At 41.9% G+C, this 24,929-nt stretch overlaps 1 pseudogene; it reads right to left on the minus strand.

Moving 5' to 3' along the window:
- Positions 1-1,703: 1,703 nt before the first annotated feature.
- Positions 1,704-24,895, minus strand: LOC121559678 (annotated as a pseudogene).
- Positions 24,896-24,929: the final 34 nt, after the last annotated feature.

Consider the following 24,929-nt stretch of genomic DNA (forward strand, 5'->3'; position numbering starts at 1 on the left):
GACAGGCCTGTAACTACTCCAGATTCTTGTGGATCACAATATGGACGCTAATGTGGTCATTGGTCACATAGCAACAACATAACCCCTCAGTCTACTGGGTCTGCCCTCTTATTCCTTCCTCTCTATGTCATCATATTAGTACAGACATGGACCACTTCTGTATGGGTTCATATCAGTAGAAGTCAAATCTGAAAGTGGTTTACAGAAGACTGACAGCAATATGGTGTATAGAGATTTTGTTAAAAAGTTTTGCTTTACATAATAAGAAATGTATAGGAATGTTCAAGATGTAAATGCATTGTTTCAACTCAGCAATACAGAGAGTAAAAGGAATATGTCCTTAAATTAAATTATATTTCAAAGCAATACAATGATGTGGGGAATCATCACTTTTTATTTGACATATGAGAATTAATACAAAATACAAAATGCAACACAACCTCCATTGTCTTACGTCAGGTGGCGTCACTCCTATGTGACTCTCGTCAGGCGGAATCGTCGTGCTATCTGATGTAAGACAATGCACACCCTCTTTATTCATGTTCAATAGTGGAACACTCATCTGGCTCCTATAACAACTACTGAAGAAATAACATTTTATAAAAAACATATAGACATAGAATCGGAATGTATGGAACATGTAAATGAAAATAAGCATTAATTGAGTTAAAAACAAACTATACATGTTCCAACATAACTGTTAAAGTTGTTATAGTAGGTCGGCCAAACAAGTATAAACCCACCTTTAGTCCCAGAAAATATTCACATATAGCATATATGCACCTGCATGTAAAAAGCATGACATTATCTAAAATACAACATATTTAAAAATACAACAAATTCTACTTTTAAACAAAACAGGCACTACACTCTTTTTCAATCAACAAACTGAAATCAAAGAGGAGTAAGTGTAATATTTCAAGAATATTAACAACAATCAACAATAACAAAGCATACAAGATCCCAAAAGCTGAAAACGTCAACTTGCTAAATCATAGCATTTAGTATTTGTAAAATGTCATTCAATTATATTTGACTCGCTATCATAAATCAATGGCAAGGCAATGGCAAAAACTTTAAAATAATAAAAATGGTCATTCAGCTCACAGTTCATACTGTAATGATCACACGGATGATTCGGTCTGTTCGATGATATCATCAGATCGTAACTCATCTTGAGGAGATTTGGTTGTTGAACACATGCCTATAGGAATATAACGGACAGAGAGTAGCATTAGAGTTAAACTGATTCAACTGCTCGTTCAACTGCACAGCACTAAAATGTAATCCTTCAGAAGTAATGAAAATGTTAGTTTGCCTTTTCTGGGGGAAGAACATTTCCGTAGAAGACATTTAACAGAAATAGCTGCCACTGGGCACTGTGTCTATTTACATTTGAAATGAACCACTTGAGTCAACATTACTTGATAACAGTAATACAAGAGCATGACATAAAGAAGGAAAATATCAAGCTGGATAAGCTTCTTGTAGATACACACTGAAATAAAGTGGTCACCTTGAGCCCTGCAGCATTTCACCATCAGCATGATAGACACCAATAGAAAGGGAGACACCACCAGTAGACCACACAGCAGCCTGGACAGCAGAGAGATGGAGACAACGGAACCTGGAGGGACCATCAAAACACATGTTTTACCATCAACACACACACACACACACACACACACACACACACACACACACACACTGCTCTTCTCACCTCTCACTGTCACCCAGCTCTCTGGTGTTTCTCCTTCATTAGATTTACACTTATAGAAGCCTTCATCTGACTTGGATACTGCAGGGATGGTCATCTCTCCTGTGGTCTCATTCTTGATGAGTTCTCCATCTTTGTAGAAATCAACCTTGGGGTTTGGGTTTGTTTCCTAATATCTATTTGTACAGCGCAGAGTCACAGAGTCTCCCTCAGTCATGGGATAGGCAGGGCTCTCCAGGATCACAGCACCAGCTGTGTAACATAATATATAAATAAAACTGTAAATCTGGAGTAATCACTCACAATATATTAACGTCTTATGAGCTTGCATTTTATATGAGATACATTTATTCAGTTTCAGAATTGAACATCATTATCATACATTGAAATGTAAAAAAGGTTAGTGAATGTTGTACAATAGACATACCAGCCACTGTGATGTTGACAGCATTACTGTACTCTCCTGATGCAGACTCACACCAGTACACTCCACTGTCCTTTTCAAGTGTGGACCTGATGGTACATGTGGACCCTGCTATTGATCCCCAGTTAGAGCCACACCCTGACTCCACTCCTCTCTCTCTGTATCTCTTCAGTCTCCATCCAGTAGAGTTCCCCTTCTCCTTACAGCTCAGTGAGAGAGACTTTGATATAAAGTGTTGAGTTCTGTTGGGTCTTATTCTGAGAGACACTGAAGGATGCAGGTCTGAAACAAAGAGGAAAAGTCAAACTTATAGTTATATATACACATGAGGATGACTTAAATGTGGTTAAATGCAGTTTCAATGCAGTTAGTTACCTCCTGACCAGAGAAACTGAGGTTCACTGTAGAGTGTGTCATAGACTGTGTCTCCTCTCCCAGCTGTACACACATATCCTCCTGTGTGATTAGGACCAGCAGGGATCAGAGTGTAGGAGTCTTCAGTAGTCCCATTGCCAGATAGAGGCTCTACAGAGCAGGACTTGTCCAATAGGGAGGGTAACCCAGCTGTGTAGGGAACAGTTCGGTACCAGAAGAACCTCCAGCCTATAGATGACTCTTTAACCCCACAGCTCAGAGTAACTGAGTCTCCAGGGTTCAGCCACTGAGGAGAGACACTCAGGACAGCTTGGGGTTTATCTGTTATAAAGGAGATGACACAATTAAAATGTTTGTTCTTTAATTAAATTATTTTAGTATAAAATATTTACCCAATTTGTTATCATAATATTGTACCTTACCCCAAAATCAAACAATAATTTAGTTCCATCATTGATCTCACTGTCTGCTATTTGACCTCATCCCTTTTGTCTTTTCCTCACTATTCTGTCTCTTTCTCTTGCAATCCCATAAAAACAGACTTACCTAACACGGTCAATTGTATAGCATTAATTGACTCGGAGTGTTTTAAGCCATTGAGTTTCTGAAGACCTTCACAGGTATATAGACCATTCTTTGCAGGACTGATTCTGTACTCAGGCTCTGTATTCGTGTAGACCGACTTTCCTCTGTTATAAAAACCATACTCAATCTCTTCTCCTCCCTGTATGTCACATCTGAGAGTGACAGTCTCTCTACTGAATATCTGGGACCAGTTGGGTATGATATATTTTCATTGTTTATTTAAAAAAAGTGGTTTATTTAACAGAAACAAAGATTTGATGTGTGCAAGAATATGTGAACCCCTTCAGTCAATAGCTTGTGGAACCTCCATTAGCAGCGAAAACTTGGACTAAACGTCTCCTATAGCCAGTAATCAGTCTCTGACATCTGTTTGGAGGGATTTTTGCCCAGTCCTCCTTACAGAACTCAGTCAATTGAGTGAGGTTTGAGGGGTGTCTGGCATGAACTTCCCGCTTCAGGTCCTGCCACAGCATCTCGATTGGATTTAGGTCAGGACTTTGACTTGGCCAATCCAAAACACAAATCTTCTTTCTCCTGAGCCATTCTTTGGTAGATTTGCTTGAATGCTTTGTGTCGTTGTCTTGTTGAAAGACCCATTTTTGTCCCAGCTTTAGCTCTTTGACTGATGGCCTGACGTTCTGTTCAAGAATCTCCTGGTACATCTCAGAATTCATGGTTCCCTTAATGATGTGAAGTCATCCAGGTCCAGAGGAGGAAAAGCAGCCCCAGATCTTGACATTCCCACCAGCATGCTTGACTGTTGGGATAAGGTTATTTTGGTGGTAGGCAGTGTTGGGTTTTCGCCAAACGTAGCGGTGTTGATTGTGACAAAAAATGTCAAATTTGGACTCATCGGTCCAGAGAATGGACTTCCAGAAACCTTCAGGTTTGTCCAGGTGGTCTCTGGCAAAGTTAAGACTGGCAGTTTGGTTCTTTTTTGACAGCAGAGGCCTCTTCCTAGCAACCCTCCCATGAATGGCATTTCGATTCAGTGTTCTTCTTATAGTTGAAGCATGCACAGTTACCTGAGATGCAGCAAGGGAGGTCTGCAAATCTTTAGATGTTATGTTTGGGTTGGCTTTTACCTGATTTATTATTGTTCTTGTAGCTCTTGGGGATATTTTGGAAGGGCGTCCACTTCTAGGCCAGGTTGCTGTCATGTTAAATGCTCTCTATTTGTAAATTATTTGCCTCACAGTGGACTGATGGAGCTCAAATCTTTTTTAGATGATTTTATAGCCTTCCCCAGATTTATGTGCTCTCACTACCATTGTCCTGATGTCCTCTGAGATCTCCTTTCCTCTCAGCGTGGTGTGCTTTAAATTCACCTGGATGGGTAACACCAAACTGACCAGGTTTCTTATCTCTAACGATCTCTCCTTTGATTGGTTCATTTGGTAGCTAATTATTTACCCACCTGATTCACTTTCCTACTTGATTTAACCAATGCAACTTTTGTTTTTGTACTACACACATGATTTCCTCTATAATAACACATGGTACTGGTAAATATAAACCTGATATTTCAGATCAAAAAGACTGGTTCTGATTAAATTAAGATTTCATGGTAAAAACGGAAAAAATCTGTAATTGCACAAGGGGCTCACATACTTTCAAGCAGCACCGTACATATACAGTACCAGTCAAAAGTTTGGACACCCCTATTAATTCAAGGGTTTTTCTTTATTTTTAATATTTTCTACACTATAGAATAGTAGTGAAAACATAAAAACTATGAAATGACATATATGGAATCATGTAGTAACCAAACAAGTGTTAAACAAATCAAAATATATTTTATATTTGAGATTCTTCAAATAGCCACCCTTTGCCTTGATGACAGCTTTGCACACTCTTGGCATTCTCTCAACCAGCTTCACCTGGAATGCTTTTCCAACAGTCTTGAAGGAGTTCCCACATATGCTGAGCACTTGATGGCTGCTTTTCCTTCACTCTGCCGTCCGACTCATCCCAAACCATCTCAATTGGGTTGAGGTCGGTGGAGGCCAGGTCATCTAACGCAGCACTCCATCACTCTCCTTGGTCAAATAGCCCTTACACAGCCTTTTTTTGTATATATATATATATATATATATATATATATATATATATATTGTTTTTTTTTGGGGGGGGGGGTAGATCAGCTTTAATATTGCAGATAGATTGTAACTTCCATCAATGTAATTGTCTGCATCACTTCCAATCCCCCATGTTTTTTCTCGCATATACAGTGGGGGGAAAAAGTATTTAGTCAGCCACCAATTGTGCAAGTTCTCCCACTTAAAAAGATGAGAGAGGCCTGTAATTTTCATCATAGGTACACGTCAACTATGACGACAAATTGAGGAATAAAATCCAGAAAATCACATTGTAGGATTTTTTTATGAATTTATTTGCAAATTATGGTGGAAAATAAGTATTTGGTCACCTACAAACAAGCAATATTTCTTGCTCTCAACAGACCTGTAACTTCTTATTTAAGAGGCTCCTCTGTCCTCCACTCGTTACCTGTATTAATGGCACCTGTTTGAACTTGTTATCAGTATAAAAGACACCTGTCCACAACCTCAAACAGTCACACTCCAAACTCCACTATGGCCAAGACCAAAGAGCTGTCAAAGGACACCAGAAACAAAATTGTAGACCTGCACCAGGCTGGGAAGACTGAATCTGCAATAGGTAAGCAGCTTGGTTTGAAGAAATCAACTGTGGGAGCAATTATTAGGAAATGGAAGACATACAAGACCACTGATAATCTCCCTCGATCTGGGGCTCCACGCAAGATCTCACCCCGTGGGGTCAAAATGATCACAAGAACGGTGAGCAAAAATACCAGAACCACACAGGGGGACCTAGTGAATGACCTGCAGAGAGCTGGGACCAAAGTAACAAAGCCTACCATCAGTAACACACTACGCCGCCAGGGACTCAAATCCTGCAGTGCCAGACGTGTCCCCCTGCTTAAGCCAGTACATGTCCAGGCCCGTCTGAAGTTTGCTAGAGTGCATTTGGATGATCCAGAAGAGGATTGGGAGAATGTCATATGGTCAGATGAAACCAAAATATAACTTTTTGGTAAAAACTCAACTCGTCATGTTTGGAGGACAAAGAATGCTGAGTTGCATCCAAAGAACACCATATCTAATGTGAAGCATGGGGGTGGAAACATCATGCATTGGGGCTGTTTTTCTGCAAAGGGACCAGGACGACTGATCCGTGTAAAGGAAAGAATGAATGGGGCCATGTATCGTGAGATTTTGAGTGAAAACCTCCTTCCATCAGCAAGGGCATTGAAGATTAAACGTGGCTGGGTCTTTCAGCATGACAATGATCCCAAACACACCGCCCGGGCAACGAAGGAGTGGCTTCGTAAGAAGCATTTCAAGGTCCTGGAGTGGCCTAGCCAGTCTCCAGATCTCAACCCCATAGAAAATCTTTGGAGGGAGTTGAAAGTCCGTGTTGCCCAGCGACAGCCCCAAAACATCACTGCTCTAGAGGAGATCTGCATGGAGGAATGGGCCAAAATACCAGCAACAGTGTGTGAAAACCTTGTGAAGACTTACAGAAAACGTTTGACCTGTGTCATTGCCAACAAAGGGTATATAACAAAGTATTGAGAAACTTTTGTTATTGACCAAATACTTATTTTCCACCATAATTTGCAAATAAATTCATAAAAAATCCTACAATGTGATTTTCTGGAAAAAAAATTCTCATTTTGTCTGTCATAGTTGACGTGTACCTATGATGTAAATTACAGGCCTCTCTTTTCTTTTTAAGTGGGAGAACTTGCACAATTGGTTATGACTAAATACTTTTTTCCCCCTCTGTATGATATATATATATATATATATATATATATATATATATATATATATATATATATATATATATATACAGTGAGGGGAAAAGTATTTGATCCCCTGCTGATTTTGTACGTTTGCCCAATGACAAAGACATGATCAGTCTATAATTTTAATGGTAGGTTTATTTGAACAGTGAGAGACAGAATAACAACAAATAAGTCCAGAAAAACGCATGTCAAAAATGTTATAAATTGATTTGCATTTTAATGAGGGAAATAAGTATTTGACCCCTCTGCAAAACATGACTTAGTACTTGGTGGCAAAACCCTTGTTGGCAATCACAGAGGTCAGACGTTTTTTGTAGTTGGCCACCAGGTTTGCACACATCTCAGGAGGGATTTTGTCCCACTCCTCTTTGCAGATCTTCTCCAAGTCATTAAGGTTTCGAGGCTGATGTTTGGCAACTCGAACCTTCAGCTCCCTCCACAGATTTTCTATGGGATTAAGGTCTGACGACTGGCTAGGCCACTCCAGGACCTTAATGTGCTTCTTCTTGAGACACTCCTTTGTTGCCTTGGCCGTGTGTTTTGTGTCATTGTCATGCTGGAATACCCATCCACGACCCATTTTCAATGCCCTGGCTGAGGGAAGGAGGTCCTCACCCAAGATTTGACGGTACATGTCCCCGTCCATCGTCCCTTTGATGTGGTGAAGTTGTCCTGTCCCCTTAGCAGAAAAACACCCCCAAAGCATAATGTTTCCACCTCCATGTTTGACGGTGGGGATGGTGTTCTTGGGGTCATAGGCAGCATTCCTCCTCCTCCAAACACGGCGAGTTGAGTTGATGCCAAAGAGTTCGATTTTGGTCTCATCTGACCACAACACTTTCATCCAGTTCTCCTCTGAATCATTCAGATGTTCATTGGCAAACTTCAGACGGCCCTGTATATGTGCTTTCTTGAGCAGGGGGACCTTGCGGGAGCTGCAGGATTTCAGTCCTTCTTGGCGTAGTGTGTTACCAATTGTTTTCTTGGTGACTATGGTCCCAGCTGCCTTGAGATCATTGACAAGATCCTCCTGTGTAGTTCTGGGCTGATTCCTCACCGTTCTCATGATCATTGCAACTCCACGAGGTGAGATCTTGCATGGAGCCCCAGGCCGAGGGAGATTGACCAACTGTTGTCACCTTCTGTTGGCACCAACTGTTGTCACCTTCTCACCAAGCTGCTTGGCGATGGTCTTGTAGCCCATTCCAGCCTTGTGTAGGTCTACAATCTTGTCCCTGGCATCCTTGGAGAGCTCTTTGGTCTTGGCCATGGTGGAGAGTTTGGATTCGGATTGATTGATTGCTTCTGTGGACAGGTGTCTTTTATAGAGGTAACAAGCTGAGATTAGGAGCACTCCCTTTAAGAGTGTGCTCCTAATCGCAGCTCGTTACCTGTAGAAAATACACCTGGGAGCCAGAAATCTTTCTGATTGAGAGGGGGTCAAATACTTATTTCCCTCATTAAAATGAAAATCAATTTATAACATTTTTGACATGAGTTTTTCAGGATCTTTTTGTTGTTATTCTGTCTCTCACTGTCTAAATAAACCTACCATTAAAATTATAGACTGATCATTTCTTTGTCAGTGGGTAAACGTACAAAATCAGCAGGGGATCAAATACTTTTTTCCCTCACTGTATATATACAGTTGAAGTCGAAGTTTACATACACTTAGGTTGGAGTCATTAAAACTTGTTTTTCAACCACTCCACAAATTTCTTGTTAACAAACTATAGTTTTGGCAAGTCGGTTAGGACATCTACTTTGTGCATGACACAAGTAATTTTTCCAACAATTGTTTACAGACAGATTATTTCACTTATAATTCACTGGATCACAATTCCAGTGGATCAGAAGTTTACATACACTAAGTTGACGGTGCCTTTAAACAGCTTGGAAAATTCCAGAAAATGATGTCATGGCTTTAGAAGCTTCTGATAGGCTAATTGACATAATTTGAGTCAATTGGAGGTGTACCTGTGGATGTATTTCAAGGCCTACCTTCAAACTCAGTGCCTCTTTGCTTGACATCATGGGAAAATCAAAAGAAATCAGCCATGACCTCAGAAAAAAAATTGTAAACCCCCTCCAAACGCCTGAAGGTACCACGTTCATCTGTACAAACAATAGTACACAAGGATAAACACCATGGGACCACGCAGCCATCATACCGCTCAGGAAGGAGACGCGTTCTGTCTCCTAGAGATGAACGTACTTTGGTGTGAAAAGTGCAAATCAATCCCAGAACAACAGCAAAGGACCTTGTGAAGATGCTGGACGAAACAGGTACAAAAGTATCTATATCCCCAGTAAAACGAGTCCTATATCGACATAACCTGAAAGGCCGCTCAGCAAGGTAGAAGCCACTGCTCAAAAACCGCCATAAAAAAGCCTGACCATGGTTTGCAACTGCACATGGGGACAAAGATCGTACTTTTTTGAGAAATGTCCTCTGGTCTGATGAAACAAAAATAGAACTGTTTGGCCATAATGACCATCGTTATGTTTGGAGGAAAAAGGGGTTGGCTTGCAAGCCGAAGAACACCATCTCAACCCTGAAGCACGGGGGTGGCAGCATCATGCTGTGGGTGTGCTTTGCTACAGGAGGGACTGGTGCACTTCACAAAATAGATGGCATCATGAGGAAGGAAAATGATGTGGATATATTAAAGCAACATCTCAAGACATCAGTCAGGAAGTTAAAGCTTGGTCGCAAATGGGTCTTCCAAATGGACAATGACCCCAAGCATACTTCCAAAGTTGGCTTAAGGACAACAAAGTCAAGGTATTGGAGTGGCCATCACAAAGCCCTGACCTCTATCCTATAGAACATTTGTGGGCAGAACTGAAAAAGAGTGTGGGAGCAAGGAGGCCTACTAACCTGACTAAGTTACACCAGCTCTGTCAGGAGGAATGGGATAAAATTCACCCAACTTATTGTGGGAAGCTTGTGGAAGGCTACCCGAAACGTTAAACAATTTAAAGGCAATGCTCCAAATACTAATTGAGTGTATGTAAACTTCTGACCCACTGGGAATGTGATGAAATAAATAAAAGCTGAAATAAATCATTTTCTCTACTAGTGGTGGAGCGGTTTGCTTAGGCTCCGGTGTGGAGCAGCTGACCAGGCACCGGTGAAACGGGCACGGGCTGACCCGGACTGACGACGCGCACCACAGGCTTGGTGCGGGGAGCAGGGACGGGCCGGACCGGCTTGGTGCGAGGGGCCCCTTGGTGCGAGGGGCAAGAACAGGCCGGGTCGGGCTGGCGACGCGCACCGTAGGCTTGGTGCGAGGGGCAGGAACAGGCCGAGCCGGGCTGGCGACGCGCACCATAGGCTTGAGCTGTACTTGAGGCTTGAGCATAGGCTTGAGGCTTGAGCTTAAGCTGTACACTCAACAGAGCTGGCCTTTACGGAAGAGTGGCCAGAAAAAGCCATTGCGTCAAGAAAATAATGTGTGTTTGGAACGTGTGTTTCCTAGCTGCTGCTGGTTGTGTGGTTAATGGTCATGGTGTTTCACAGATACATGTAGCTTTGTTACTTTATGAGCAGACCACTCAAAGTTGCAGAGAAAGAGAAAGAAGGGAGAGAGAGAAAGAGAAAGAGAGAAAGTGATAGAGAGACAGAGAGAGAGAGACAGAGAGAGAGAGACAGAGAGAGAGAGATGGGGAGAGGGGGGAAGAGAGTGAGAGAGGGGGGGTAGAGAGAGCGAGCGAGCGCAAAAATATCATAACAGTGTGTGCATTTTCAACTTCCTGTGACTTGTCTTCCTGTGACTTGACCTGTCTGTAGAATGAGAATGCAATATGGGATAGCTGGTAGTCATGCATAAGTAGGTTACTTCTTGGAATTCAACACAGTAATGGAGATATTCAATATTGTTCCCAAGTAAATACCACACCCTGGCTCATGAGTCTGACCTTTGCTTAATTGCTGACCTTTGCTTAATTGGAAGACACCTTTGCCATCATAGACGTGCATGTCCACATTTCAATATTAAAGAGGAAGTGATACACAGTACCAGTACTGACCAGCTCCTCAGAACTCTTGCAGAGTATATGACATCATAAAACTGAGAAGAACTGTTCTTTCAGGCACGCTCTTCCCCAAAAAGTAATTCTGAGAATCTTAATGAGCTTATTGTGGACTTCAGGAAACAGCAGAGGGCGCACTCCCCTATCCACATCGACGGGACCGCAGTGGAGAAGGTGGAAAGCTTCAAGAGGTAAGTACAGGTGCATCAAAGCTGGGACCGAGAGACTGAAAAACTGCTTCTATCTCAAGGCCATCAGACTGTTAAATAGCCATCACTAGCCGGCTAACACCCGGTTACTCAATCCTGCACCTTAGAGGCTGCTGCCCTATATACATAGACATGGAATCACTTTAATAATGGAACACTAGTCACTTTAATAATGTTTACATACTGCTTTACTCATCTCATATTTATATACTGTATTCTATTCTACTGTATTTTAGTCAATGCCACTCTGACATTGCTCGTCCTAATATTTATATATTTCTTAATTCCAATGTTTTACTTTTAGATTTGTGTGTATTGTTGTGAATGGTTAGATACTACAGCACTGTTGGAGCTAGGAACAAAAGCATTTCTCTACACCCGCAATAGCATCTGCTAAAAATGTGTATGTGACCAATACAATTCGATTTGATTTGAATTTCCTTAGCCCCATCCCTCAGCCGTTTGAATTACGGACTGCAGCTTTAAATGGAAACTGACTTCTCATGTTCTGCAAACAGAGAGAATATGGAGACCTAAAACACCAAAACACCACTCATTAATCTCTTAGCACAGTTTACTATAACTGTAGCAAAGGAACTCTCACACTCACAGACAGACAGACAGACAGACAGACAGACAGACAGACAGACAGACAGACAGACAGACAGACAGACAGACAGACAGACAGACAGACAGACAGACAGACAGACAGACAGACAGACAGACAGACAGACAGACAGACAGATAGATAGATAGATAGATAGATAGATAGATAGATAGATAGATAGATAGATAGATAGATAGATAGATAGATAGATAGATAGATAGATAGATAGATAGATAGATAGATAGATAGATAGATAGATAGATAGAGTAGGCCTCCCCTCAAACTTTGGCTCAGTTGTCAGGTGGCAAACATAGCCAGCTAACCTCAGTTGATCAACAATGGAAATGGACATCTTCAGCCACCCCGTCAATTCACACACACACACACACACTCACACACACACACATAACCTCAGATGGTTCTGTGATGAAGAATACGTTTAGTTACAATTGAAGTCGGAAGTTTACATACACTTAGGTTGGAGTCATTAAAACTATTTTTTCAACCACTCCACAAATTTCTTGTTAACAAACATAATTATTCAGACCCTTTACTCAGTACTTTGTTGAAGCACCTTTGGCAGCGATTACAGCCTCAAGTCTTCTTGGGTATGACGCTACAAGCTTGGCACACCTGTATTTGGGGAGTTTCTCCCATTTTTCTCTGCAGATCCTCTCAAGCTCTGTCAGGTTGCATGGGGAGTGTCGCTGCACAGCTATTTTCAGGTCTCTACAAAGATGTTAGATCGGGTTCAAGTCCGGGCTCTGGCTGGGCTACTTAAGGACATTCAGAGACTTGTCCCGAAGCCACCTCTGCATTGTCTTGGTGGTATGCTTAGGGTCGTTGTCCTGTTGGAAGGTGAACCTTCGCCCCAGTCTAAGGTCCTGAGTGCTCTGGAGCAGGTTTTCATCAAGGATCTCTCTGTACTTTGCTCCGTTCATCTTTCCCTCGATCCTGACTAGTCTACCTGCCGCTGAAAAACATCCCCACAACATGATACTGCCACCACCGTGCTTCACCGTAGGGATGGTGCCAGGTTTCCTCCAGACATGATGCTTGGAATTCAGGCGAAATAGTTCAATCTTGATTTCATCAGACCAGAGAATCTTGTTTCTCATGGTCTGAGAGCCTTTTGGCAAACTCCAAGAGGGCTGTCATGTGCCTTTTACTGAGGATTGGCTTCCGTCTGGCCACTCTACCATACAGGCCTGATTGGTGGAGTGCTGCAGAGATGGTTGTCCTTCTGGAAGGTTCTCCCATCTCCACAGAGGAACTCTGGAGCTCTGTCAGAGTGACCATTGGGTTTTTGGTCACCTCCTGACCAAGGCCCTTCTCCTTCTGCCCCCGATGGCTCAGTTTGGCCGGGCGGCCAGCTCTTAGGAAGAGTCATGGTGGTTCCAAACTTTTTCTATTTAAGAATGATGGAGGCCACTGTGTTCTTGGGGACCTTCAATGCTGCAGACATTATTTGGTACCCTTCCACGAATCTGTGCCTCGACACAATCCTGTCTCTATGGACAATTCCTTTGACCTCATGGCTTGGTTTTTGCTCTGACATGCACTGTCAACTGTGGGACCTTATATAGACGGGTTTGTGCCTTTCCAAATCATGTCCAATCAATGAGCTCAATTTCGAGTCTCATAATAAAGGGTATGAGTACTTATGTAAATGTAATATTTATGTTTATTTTTTTTAATGAATGTGCAAGAATGTCTAAAAACCTGTTTTCACGTCGTCAATATGGGGTATTGTGTGTACATTGATTAAGAACATGTTTTATTTCATCCATTTTAGAATAAGGCTGTAAATGTGGAAAAAGTCAAGGGGTCTGAATACTTTCCGAATGCACTGTATGTGTGTGTGTGTGTGTGTACATCAGAGACAGAGCTGTGTGTAATTTAGTACCACTGACCAGAGATGGGAGTTTCAAAGCTGTAACTGGGGAACTGGGTTTCCAGGTTTAAGTGTAGAGTTTAAATACATGTTGAATACATTAATACATTTTTTAAAACTTTAACCTCTAAAAATGTGTGGTTTGTTGTAGGGTGTAGAGTGTGGGACACATGTACAACATATGTGAAGAAACAAATATGGGGAGAGAAATGTTACAGGGGGAAAGCAGTTAGAGACTTCACCTTTAGTGGATTTACTAAGGGAAACATCTGGGGTTTCTTATCGCCCCCTTCAGGACAGGCATGTACCTACTCCACATTCTTGTGGATCACAATATATTTTAAAAACATTTTAGTCATTTTAGCAGACGCTCTTATCCAGAGCGACTTACAGCTAGTGAGTGCATACATTTTTGATACATGTCCCCCGTGGGAATCGAACCCACAACCCTGCCGTTGCAAGCGCCATGCTCTACCAATTGAGCTACAGGAGGCCTATATATATAGAAACTAATATGGTCATTGGTCACATAGCAACAACATAACCCCTCAGTCTACTGGTTCTGCCCTCTTATTCCTTCCTCTCTCTATGTCATCATATTAGTACAGACATGGACGACTTCTGTATGGGTTCATATCAGTAGAAGTCAAATCTGAATGTAGTTTAAGAAGACTGACAGCAATATGGTGTATAGAGATTTTGTTAAAAAGTGTTGCTTTACATAATAAGAAATGTATAGGAATGTTCAAGATGTAAATGCATTGTTTCAACTCAGCAATACAGAGAGTAAAAGGAATATGTCCTTAAATTAAATTATATTTCAAAGCAATACAATGTTGTGGGGAATCATCACTTTTTATTTGACAAATGAGAATTAATACAAAATACAAAATGCAACACAACCTCCATTGTCTTACGTCAGGTGGCGTCACTCCTATGTGACTCTCGTCAGGCAGAATCGTCGTGCTATCTGATGTAAGACAATGCACACCCTCTTTATTCAAGTTCAATAGTGGAACACTCATCTGGCTCCTATAACGACTACTGAAGAAATAACATTTTATAAAAAACATATAGACATAGAAGTGGAAAGTATGGAAAATGTAAATGAAAATAAGCATTCATTGAGTTAAAAAGAAACTATACATGTTCCAACATAACTGTTAAAGTTGTTATAGTAGGTCGGCCAACCAAGTATAAACCCACCTTTAGTCCCAGAAAATATTCACATATTGCATATATGCACCTGCATGTAAAAAGCATGACATTATCTAAAATACAACATATTAAAAAAATACAACAAATTCTACTTTTAAACAAAACAGGCACTACACTCTTTTTCAATCAACAAACTGAAATCAAAGAGGGGTGAGTGTAATATTTCAAGAATATTAACAACAATCAACAATAACAAAGCATACAAGATCCCAAAAGCTGAAAACGTCAACTTGCTAAATCATAGCATTTAGTATTTGTTCAATTTCATTCAATGATATTTGACTCAGTAAACGCTATCATAAGTCAATGGCAAGGCAATGGCAAAAACTTTTAAATCATAAAAATGGTCATTCAGCTTACAGTTCATACTGTAATGATCACACGGATGATTCGGTCTGTTCGATGATATCATCAGATCGTAGCTCATCTTGAGGAGATTTGGTTGTTGAACACATGCCTATAGGAATATAACGGACAGAGAGTAGCATTAGAGTTAAACTGATTCAACTGCTCGTTCAACTGCACAGCACTAAAATGTAATCATTCAGAAGTAATGAAAATGTTAGTTTGCCTTTTCTGGGGGAAGAACATTTCCGTCGAAGACATTTAACAGAAATAGCTGCCACTGGGCACTTTGTCTATTTACATTTCAAATGAACCATTTGAGTCAACATTACTTGATAACAGTAATACAAGAGCATGACATAAAGAAGGAGAATATCAAGCTGGATAAGCTTCTTGTAGATACACACTGAAATAAAGTGGTCACCTTGAGCCCTGCAGCATTTCACCATCAGCATGATAGACACCAGTAGAAAGGGAGACACCACCAGTAGACCACACAGCAGCCTGGACAGCAGAGAGATGGAGACAATGGAACCTGGAGGAACTATCAAAACATATGTTTTACCATCAACACACACACACACACACACACACACACACACACACACACACACACACATTGCTCTTCTCACCTCTCACTGTCACCCAGCTCTCTGGTGATTCTCCTTCATTAGATTTACACTTATAGAAGCCTTCATCTGACTTGGATAGTGCAGGGATGGTCAACTCTCCTGTGGTCTCATTCCTGATGAGTTCTCCATCTTTGTAGAAATCAACCTTGGGGTTTGGGTTTGTTTCCTGATATCTATTTGTACAGCGCAAAGTCACAGAGTCTCCCTCATTCATGGGATGGGCAGGGTTTTCCAGGATCACAGCACCAGCTGTGTAACAAAATATATAAATAAAACTGTAAATCAGGAGTAATCACTCACAATATATTAACGTCTTATGAGCTTGCATTTTATATGAGATACATTCATTCAGTTTCAGAAATGAACATCATTATCACCATTGGCGCCGGAGAAGATGGCTGCCGTTTTACAGCCCTCTAACCAATTGTACTATTATGTGTGTTTTTCCGCGTTATTTGTCATTTATTTTGTACATAATGTTTCTGCCATCGTCTCTTATAACCAAAAAGAGCTTCTGGATATCAGGACAGCGATTACTCACCTCGTATTGGACAAATATTTTTTCTTCAACGAGGCGGCCGTGAAGGATATCATACAGACACCCGACAAGGCCTAAATCCCTGTCATTCGCGTGAGGAAGAGACGGAGATATCGTTGACGTAGATCGGGGTGCCTTGTAAGGATCCGACGGCGAGCGAGTAAACTGCCTCTTCCATCAATCCTATTAGCCAACGTTCAATCATTTGAAAATAAATTGGATGACTTAAGATTACGGTTATCCTACCAACGGGACATTAAAAACTGTAATATCTTATGTTTCACCGAGTCGTGGCTGAACGACGACATGGATTTCATACAGCTAGCGGGCTATACGCTACATCGGCAGGATAGAACGGCTGACTCCGGTAAGACAAGGGGTGGCGGTCTGTGTATATTTGTAAACAACAGCTGGTGCACAAAATCAAATACTAAGGAAGTCTCGAGGTTTTATTCGCCTGAGGTAGAGTATCTTATGATAAGCTGTAGACCACACTATTTACCAAGAGAGTTTTCATCTATATTTTTCATAGCTGTCTATTTACCACCACAAACCAATGCTGGCATTAAGATTGCACTGAATGAGTTGTACAAGGCCATTAATCAACAGGAAAATGCTCATCCAGATGCAGCGCTCCTAGTGGCCGGGGACTTTAATGCAGGGAAATTTAAATCCGTTCTACCTAATTTCTACCAGCATGTTAAATGTGCAACCAGAGGAAAAAAAACTCTAGACCACCTTTACTCCACACACAGAGACGCATACAAAGCTCTTCCTCGCCCTCCATTTGGCAAATCTGACCATAACTCTATCCTCCTGATTCCTGCTTATAAGCAAAAACTAAAGCAGGAAGCACCAGTGACTCGGTTAATAAAAAAGATGACGCAGATGCTAAGCTACAGGACTGTTTTGCTAGCACAGACTGGAACATGTTCCGCGATTCTTCAGACAGCATTGAGGAGTACACCACATCAGTCAATGGCTTCATCAATAAGTGCATCGATGATGTCGTCCCCACAGTGACCGTACGTACATACCCCAACCAGAAGCCATGGATTACAGGAAACATCCGCACTGAGCTAAAGGGTAGAGCTGCCGCTTTCAAGGAACGGGACTCTAAACCGGACGCTTATAAGAAATCTCGCTATGACCTCCGACGAACCATCAAACAGGCAAAGAGTCAATACAGGACTAAGATTGAATCGTAATACACGGGCTCTGACGCTCGTCGGATGTGGCAGGGCTTGAAAACTATTACAGACTACAAAGGGAAGCACAGCCGTGAGCTGCCCAGTGACACAAGCCTACCAGACGAGCTAAACCACTTCTATGCTCGCCCGAGGCAAGCAACACTGAAGCATGCATGAGAGCACCAGCTGTTCCGGATGACTATGTGATCACGCTCTCCGTAGCCGATGTGAGTAAGACTTTTAAGCAGGTCAACATTCACAAGGCCGCAGGGCCAGACGGATCACCAGGACGTGTACTCCGAGCATGTGCTGACCAACTGGCAAGTGTCTTCACTGACATTTTCAACATGTCCCTGACTGAGTCTGTAATACCAACATGTTTCAAGCAGACCACCATAGTCCCCGTGCCCAAGGACTCTAAGATAACCTGCCTAAATGACTACCGACCCGTAACACTGACGTCTGTAGCCATGAAGTGCTCTGAAAGGCTGGTCATGGCTCACATCAACAGCATTATCCCAGAAACCCTAGACCCACTCCAATTTGCATACCGCCCCAACAGATCCACAGATGATGCAATCTCTATTGCACTCCACACTGCCCTTTCCCACCTGGACAAGAGGAACACCTACGTGAGAATGCTATTAATTGACTACAGCTCAGCATTCAACACCATAGTGCCCTCTAAGCTCATCACTAAGCTAAGGATCCTGGGACTAAACACCTCCCTCTGCAACTGGATCCTGGACTTCCTGACGGACCGCCCCCAGGTGGTAAGGGTAGGTAACAACACATCTGCCACACTGATCCTCAACACGGGGGCCCCTCAGGGGTGCGTGCTCTGTCCCCTCCTGTACTCTCTGTTCATCCATGACTGCATGGCCAGGCACGACTCCAACACCATCATTAAGTTTGCCGACGACACAACAGTGGTAGGCCTGATCACCGACAACGATGAGACAGCCTATAGGGAGGAGGTCAGAGACCTGGCCGTGTGGTGCCAGGACAACAACCTCTCCCTCAACGTGACCAAGACAAAGGAGATGATTGTGGACTACAGGGAAAAAAAAGAGGACTGAGCACGCCCCCCATTCTCATCGGCAGGGGCTGTAGTGGAACAGGTTGAGAGCTTCAAGTTCCTTGGTGTCCACATCACCAACGAACTATCATGGTCCAAACACACCAAGACAGTCGTGAAGAGGGCACGACAAAGCCTATTCCCCCTCAGGAGACTGAAAAGATTTGGCATGGGTCCTCAGATCCTCAAAAAATTATACAGCTGCACCATCGAGAGCATCCTGACTGGTTGCATCACCGCCTTGTATGGCAACTGCTTGGCCTCCGACCGCAAGGCACTACAGAGGGTAGTGCATACGGCCCAGTACATCACTGGGGCCAAGCTTCCTGCCATCCAGGACCTCTATACCAAGCGGTGTCAGAGGAAGGCCCTCAAAATTGTCAAAGACTCCAGCCACCCTAGTCATAGACTGTTCTCTCTGCTACCGCACGGCAAGCGGTAATTGAGTGCCAAGTCTAGGTCCAAAAGACTTCTCAACAGCTTCTACCCCCAAGCCATAAGACTCCTGAACAGCTAATCATGGCTACCCGGACTATTTGCACTGCCCCCCCACCCCATCCTTTTTACGCTGCTGCTACTCTGTTAATTATTTATGCATAGTCACTTTAACTCTACCCACATGTACATATTACTTCAACTACCTCAACTAGCCGGTGCCCCCGCACATTGACTCTGCACCGGTACCCCCCTGTATATATAGCCTCCCTACTGTCACTTTATTTTACTTCTGCTCTTTTTTTTCTCAAAACTTTTTTTTGTTGTTGTTTTATTTTTACTTTTTTTGTTAAAAATAAATGCACTGTTGGTTAAGGGCTGTAAGTAAGCATTTCACTGTAATGTCTGCACCTGTTGTATTCGGCGCATGTGACCAATAACATTTGATTTGATTTGATCATACATTGAAATGTAAAAAAGGTTAGTGAATGCTGCTCAATAGACGTACCATCCACTGTGATGTTGACAGCATTACTGTACTCTCCTGATGCAGACTCACACCAGTACACTCCACTGTCCTTTTCAAGTGTGGACCTGATGGTACATGTGGACCCTGCTATTGATCCCCAGTTAGAGCCACACCCTGACTCCACTCCTCTCTCTCTGTATCTCTTCAGTCTCCATCCAGTATAGTTCCCCTTCTCCTCACAGCTTAGTGAGAGAGACTTTGATATAAAGTGTTGAGTTCTGTTGGGTCTTATTCTGAGAGACACTGAAGGATGCAGGTCTGAAACAAAAATATTATGAAGATCTTATCCTTCTCAACATTTAAGTAAGTGATGGTAATGTTTTTAAAATCACCAGCAACATTGATGGTGACAGATGGGCTGAGATACGTCATCTGGGGCCGTCTTGTCCTTGTCCCCTCACACTGGTACTGACCAGCTTGGTCAGAGAGAGAGAAGGTGATGGTTTCACTGGGCGGACTGGGAAGCAGTTGGTTGTCTCTGTGCCAGCGGTACGTCCAGTCTCTGTAGTCTGATATGTCACACTGCAGAGTGACTGTCTCTCCAGAATAGACGGGACCCTGTGGAGAGGCTTTCACTGAGGCAGTAGGCAGAACTGTGGAAACACAGTTATATATGAAGACAAATGAACTCAGAGCACAAATCTCTCCAACGTATGATCTTACTTCTGTAGGAAGTACTGTAACTATTCATTTATACAGTTGAAGTCGGAAGTTTACATACACTTAGGTTGGAGTCATTAAAACTAATTTTTCAACCACTACACACATTTCTTGTTAACAAACTATAGTTTTGGCAAGTCGGTTAGGACATCTACTTTGTGCATGACACAAGTATTTTCTCCAACAATTGTTTACAGACAGATCATTTCACTTATAATTCACTGTATCACAATTCCAGTGGGTCAGAAGATTACATACACTAAGTTGACTGTGCCTTTAAACAGCAAGGAAAATTCCAGAAAATGATGTCAAGGCAGGCTAATTGACATAATTTGAGTCAATTTGAGGTGTACCTGTGGATGAATATCAAGGCCTACCTTCAAACCCAGTGCCTCGTTGCTTGACATCATGGGAAAATCAAAAGAAATCAGCCAAGCCCTCAGAAAAAAAATTGTAGACCTCCACAAGTCTGGTTCATCCTTGGGAGCAATTTCCAAACACCTGAAGGTACCACGTTCATCTGTACAAACAATAGTATAAACACCATAGGACCACGCTGCCGTCATACCGCTCAGGAAGGAGACGCGTTCGGTCTCCTAGAGATTAACGTACTTTGGTGCGAAAAATGCAAATCAATCCGAGAATAACAGCAAAGGACCTTGTGAAGATGCTGGAAGAAACAGGAACAAAAGTTTCTATATCCACAGTAAAACAAGTCCTATTTCGACATAACCTGAAAGGCCGCTCAGCAAGGAAGAAGCCACGGTTTGCAACTGCACATAGGGACAAAGATCATACTTTTTGGAGAAATGTCCTCAGGTCTGATGAAACAAAAATAGAACTGTTTGGCCATAATTACCATTGTTATGTTTGGAGGAAAAACGGGGCTCTTGCAAGCCGAAGAACACTATCCCAACCTTGAAGCACGGGGGTGGCAGCATCATGCTGTGGGGGTGCTTTGCTGCAGGAGGGACTGGTGCACTTCACAAAATAGATGGCATCATGAGGAAGGAAAAATATGTGTATATATTGAAGCAACATCTCAAGACATCAGTTAGGAAGTTAAAGCTTGGTCGCAAATGGGTCTTCCAAATGGACAATGACCCCAAGCATACTTCCAAAGTTGTAGCAAAATGGCTTATGGATAACGAAGTCAAGTTTCCCACGGGGGGCCAGTATGAAAATTTATGCACTCACTAACTGTAAGTCGCTCTGGATAAGAGCGTCTGCTAAATGACTAAAATGTAAATGTAAATGTATTGGAGTGGCCATCACAAAGCCCTGACCTCAATCCTATAGAACATTTGTGGGCAGAACTGAAAAAGCGTGTGCGGGCAAGGAGGCCTGCAAACCGGACTCCGTTACACCAACTCTGTCAGGAGGAATGGGCCAAAATTCACACAACTTAAAGTGGGAAGCTTGTGGAAGGCTACCCAAAACGTTTGACCCAAGTTAAAGAATTTAAAGGCAATGCTACCAAATACTAATTGTGTGTATGTAAACTTCTGACCCACTGGGAATGTGATGAAAGTACTAAAAGCTTAAATAAATAATTTTCTCTACTATTATTCTGACATTTCACATTCTTAAAATAAAGTGGTGATCCTAACTGACCTAAGACAGGGAATTTTTACTAGGATTAAATGTCAGGAATTGTGAAAAACTGAGTTTAAATGTATTTGGCGAAGGTGTACGTAAAGTTTCGACTTCAACTGTACATGGATCATGTCTACATGATTTACTCAATATAAATAGTGTCCATTTGTATGATAAAAAACACAAAACAAAGTAACTCACCTTTCACAGTGATAGTGACAGGATCACTGATGATTGATGATATGGATCTGGACTGGATCTCTCCCTGACACCAGTAGAGACCCTGGTCAGACTCAGCAGCTCTACTGATGGTGAAGGTGGCTCCTGTTGTAGTGTGTCTGCCAGACAAGGTCACTACTTTCTTAGTGTTGTCTTTGTACCATGTATAGCTCCAGTCACTGTCAGACCCCACTGAACATGTCAGAGTTACTGTCTCTCCAGTGTATGCAGGGTTTGGATTTACGGTCAGTGCAGTTTCAGGCAGAGCTAAGAAAACAGAGAGCAGAATATCAAAACATCTGGATACATGCTTGGCCATTTTTAATTATTTAGCTGTTGCAGTTAAGTTTTGATAAAAGCTGATTTTAGGGGTATGTTCACTCTATTCAGTTTCAATTTACAGTGTATACTGTATATATGTAATTTGATGAACCCTCATTGGCTCAGATTTCTTGAATGTCCAGATAGTGATTGAAGATAAATAATTAGCTCACCAGTGACGCTGATGTTTAGAGATGAGCTGAGATATGACTTCTGGGGCCGTATTGTCCTTGTCCCCTCACACTGGTACTGACCAGCCTGGTCAGAGAGAAAGATGGTGGTGGTTTTACTGGTGTGACTGGAAAGCCGTTCTTTATTTATTAACCAGTGGTACGTCCAGTCTGTGTAGTCTGATATGTCACACTGCAGCTTGACTGTGTCTCCGGAGTACAGTGGTTCCTGGGTAGTGACTATCTTCACTGAGGCTGTACGCAGAGCTGAGGAAACAGTTAAATTAAGACAAATGCAATTAGTGCACCAATCAGTTAAAAGTATGCTCTTACCCCATATTTCTTCAATTATCAAATTAAATGAGGAAGAATTAATGGAGGAATCTGAACAGCAATGGTAGGCTGACATTTTTTAACGACAAAATAGCATCCTTAAAATGGGGCCAAATGTCAAGTGGTTGTAGGCATGGAGGCACTGATTTGAATGAAAGTTAAGATGACTTACCTGTCACCGTCAGTCTGACTGGATCACTCCACTTAGAATGCTTCTTCTGATCAATATGTAGACCGAGACACCAGTAGTCACCACTGTCTGACATCTTAACCTCACTGATCTCATATTCATGTTCCCTACTGAGAGAGTCTACACCACCCTTGTACCATGTGTATTCCCAGTCAGTGACTTCTCCCCTCTGTATGTTACATCTGAGAGTGACAGACTCTCCACTGAATATCTGGGATGAGTTGGGGTGTATGGTCAGATCAGCCTTTGCCCGTCCTGCTCAAAATAAAACCAGCATGATAAAATTGCTTTACAAATGTTATTTTGAGACACTCAAAACACACAATATGTCTATCCAAAAGCAGCTTTAAACATCACAAAGAAATATAATGAAGCATTAAGAGATGAAGGCTTGATCAAGTGTACAAATATCTACCATCATCATCTTCAGAGTGTCCAGAGTAGATGTGTGTACTCAGCACTACAACAAAGAAAGTCACATTGCTCCAATATTAGTTTAGAAATAAATAACAACATTCCATATTCATGTTACTGTTTACCAAATCCATCCTGTGCTTTATTTTAAAGATGCAATCTGCGTTTTCTACATAGATTTCTACACTACTAAATGAATCACAGCAATTCAAGTCTTATTCCATCATAACCCAAAATATATGTTTATTTTATGACCATTATTGTAAACAATGTAGATGAATGAATTTCCTTAGCCCCTTCCCTCAGCCGTATACCACAACAAGTGGCAGGGTGGCCATTTTAAGGTAGTTTGAATTACAGACTGCAGCTATAAATGGCCACTGACTTCCCATGTTCTGCACACAGTGAGAGTACAGAGACCAAAAACACCAAAACACCACTCATTCATCTCTTAACACCGTTTACTATAACTGTAGCGAAGGAACCCACAACCATTTACAATAATCACAACTTGATACTACAACACATACAACAAATATTGCATTTTGTATTCATTGTCATTGACAGCACATTTTGCAAGCACTGAGTTAGCGTCAATCTTTAATTCCTGAGTGATGACCTGGCTAAACGCACACCACCACACTAACCATGTCTGTATGGCATCATCTCTATAAGCTCAGGTTCTCACCGTGATGCAACATCAATGTAGTATGGTCACAATATCTACACCATATTTTGCTGCAATTTCCTTTTAGTGCCGTTTACTAATGTTTTCTCAATAAGGGATACAAAAAAACAAAGTTAAAGCTTGAAACTGTCTTCATTTCCATTAATGTCTTATTCCTTTTTACCTTAAGGGCTTAGTAAATCAGGTAATTAGTGTTCACACAAACACACACTAACTCAGTACTTACCTAGTAGCAAACAGAGCAAGGTGCTCTCCATTCTGTCCCCACTGACAAGTGACTTTCTCTAGAACTATAGTCCTTCTGACAAACCCCTCTACTTCCTATATGATGACAGTCTGCTTAGATGCAACATCAATGTAGTATGGTCACAGTCTTACTCCATATCTACACCATATTTAGCTGTAATTTCCTTTTAGTGCCGTTTACTAATGTTTTCTCAATAAGGGATAAAAAAAACAAAGTTAAAGCTTGAAACTGTCTTCATTTCCATTAATGTCTTATTCCTTTTTACCTTAAGGGCTTAGTAAATCAGGTAATTAGTGTTCATACACACACACACTAACTCAGCACTTACCTAGTAGCAAACAGAGCAAGGTGCTCTCCATTCTGTCCCCACAGACAAGTGACTTTCTCTAGAACTATAGTCCTTCTGACAAACCCCTCTACTTCCTAT

This window comes from Coregonus clupeaformis, unplaced genomic scaffold (genome assembly GCF_020615455.1).
Source record: "Coregonus clupeaformis isolate EN_2021a unplaced genomic scaffold, ASM2061545v1 scaf0793, whole genome shotgun sequence".
NCBI classification, from domain to species: domain Eukaryota; kingdom Metazoa; phylum Chordata; class Actinopteri; order Salmoniformes; family Salmonidae; genus Coregonus; species Coregonus clupeaformis.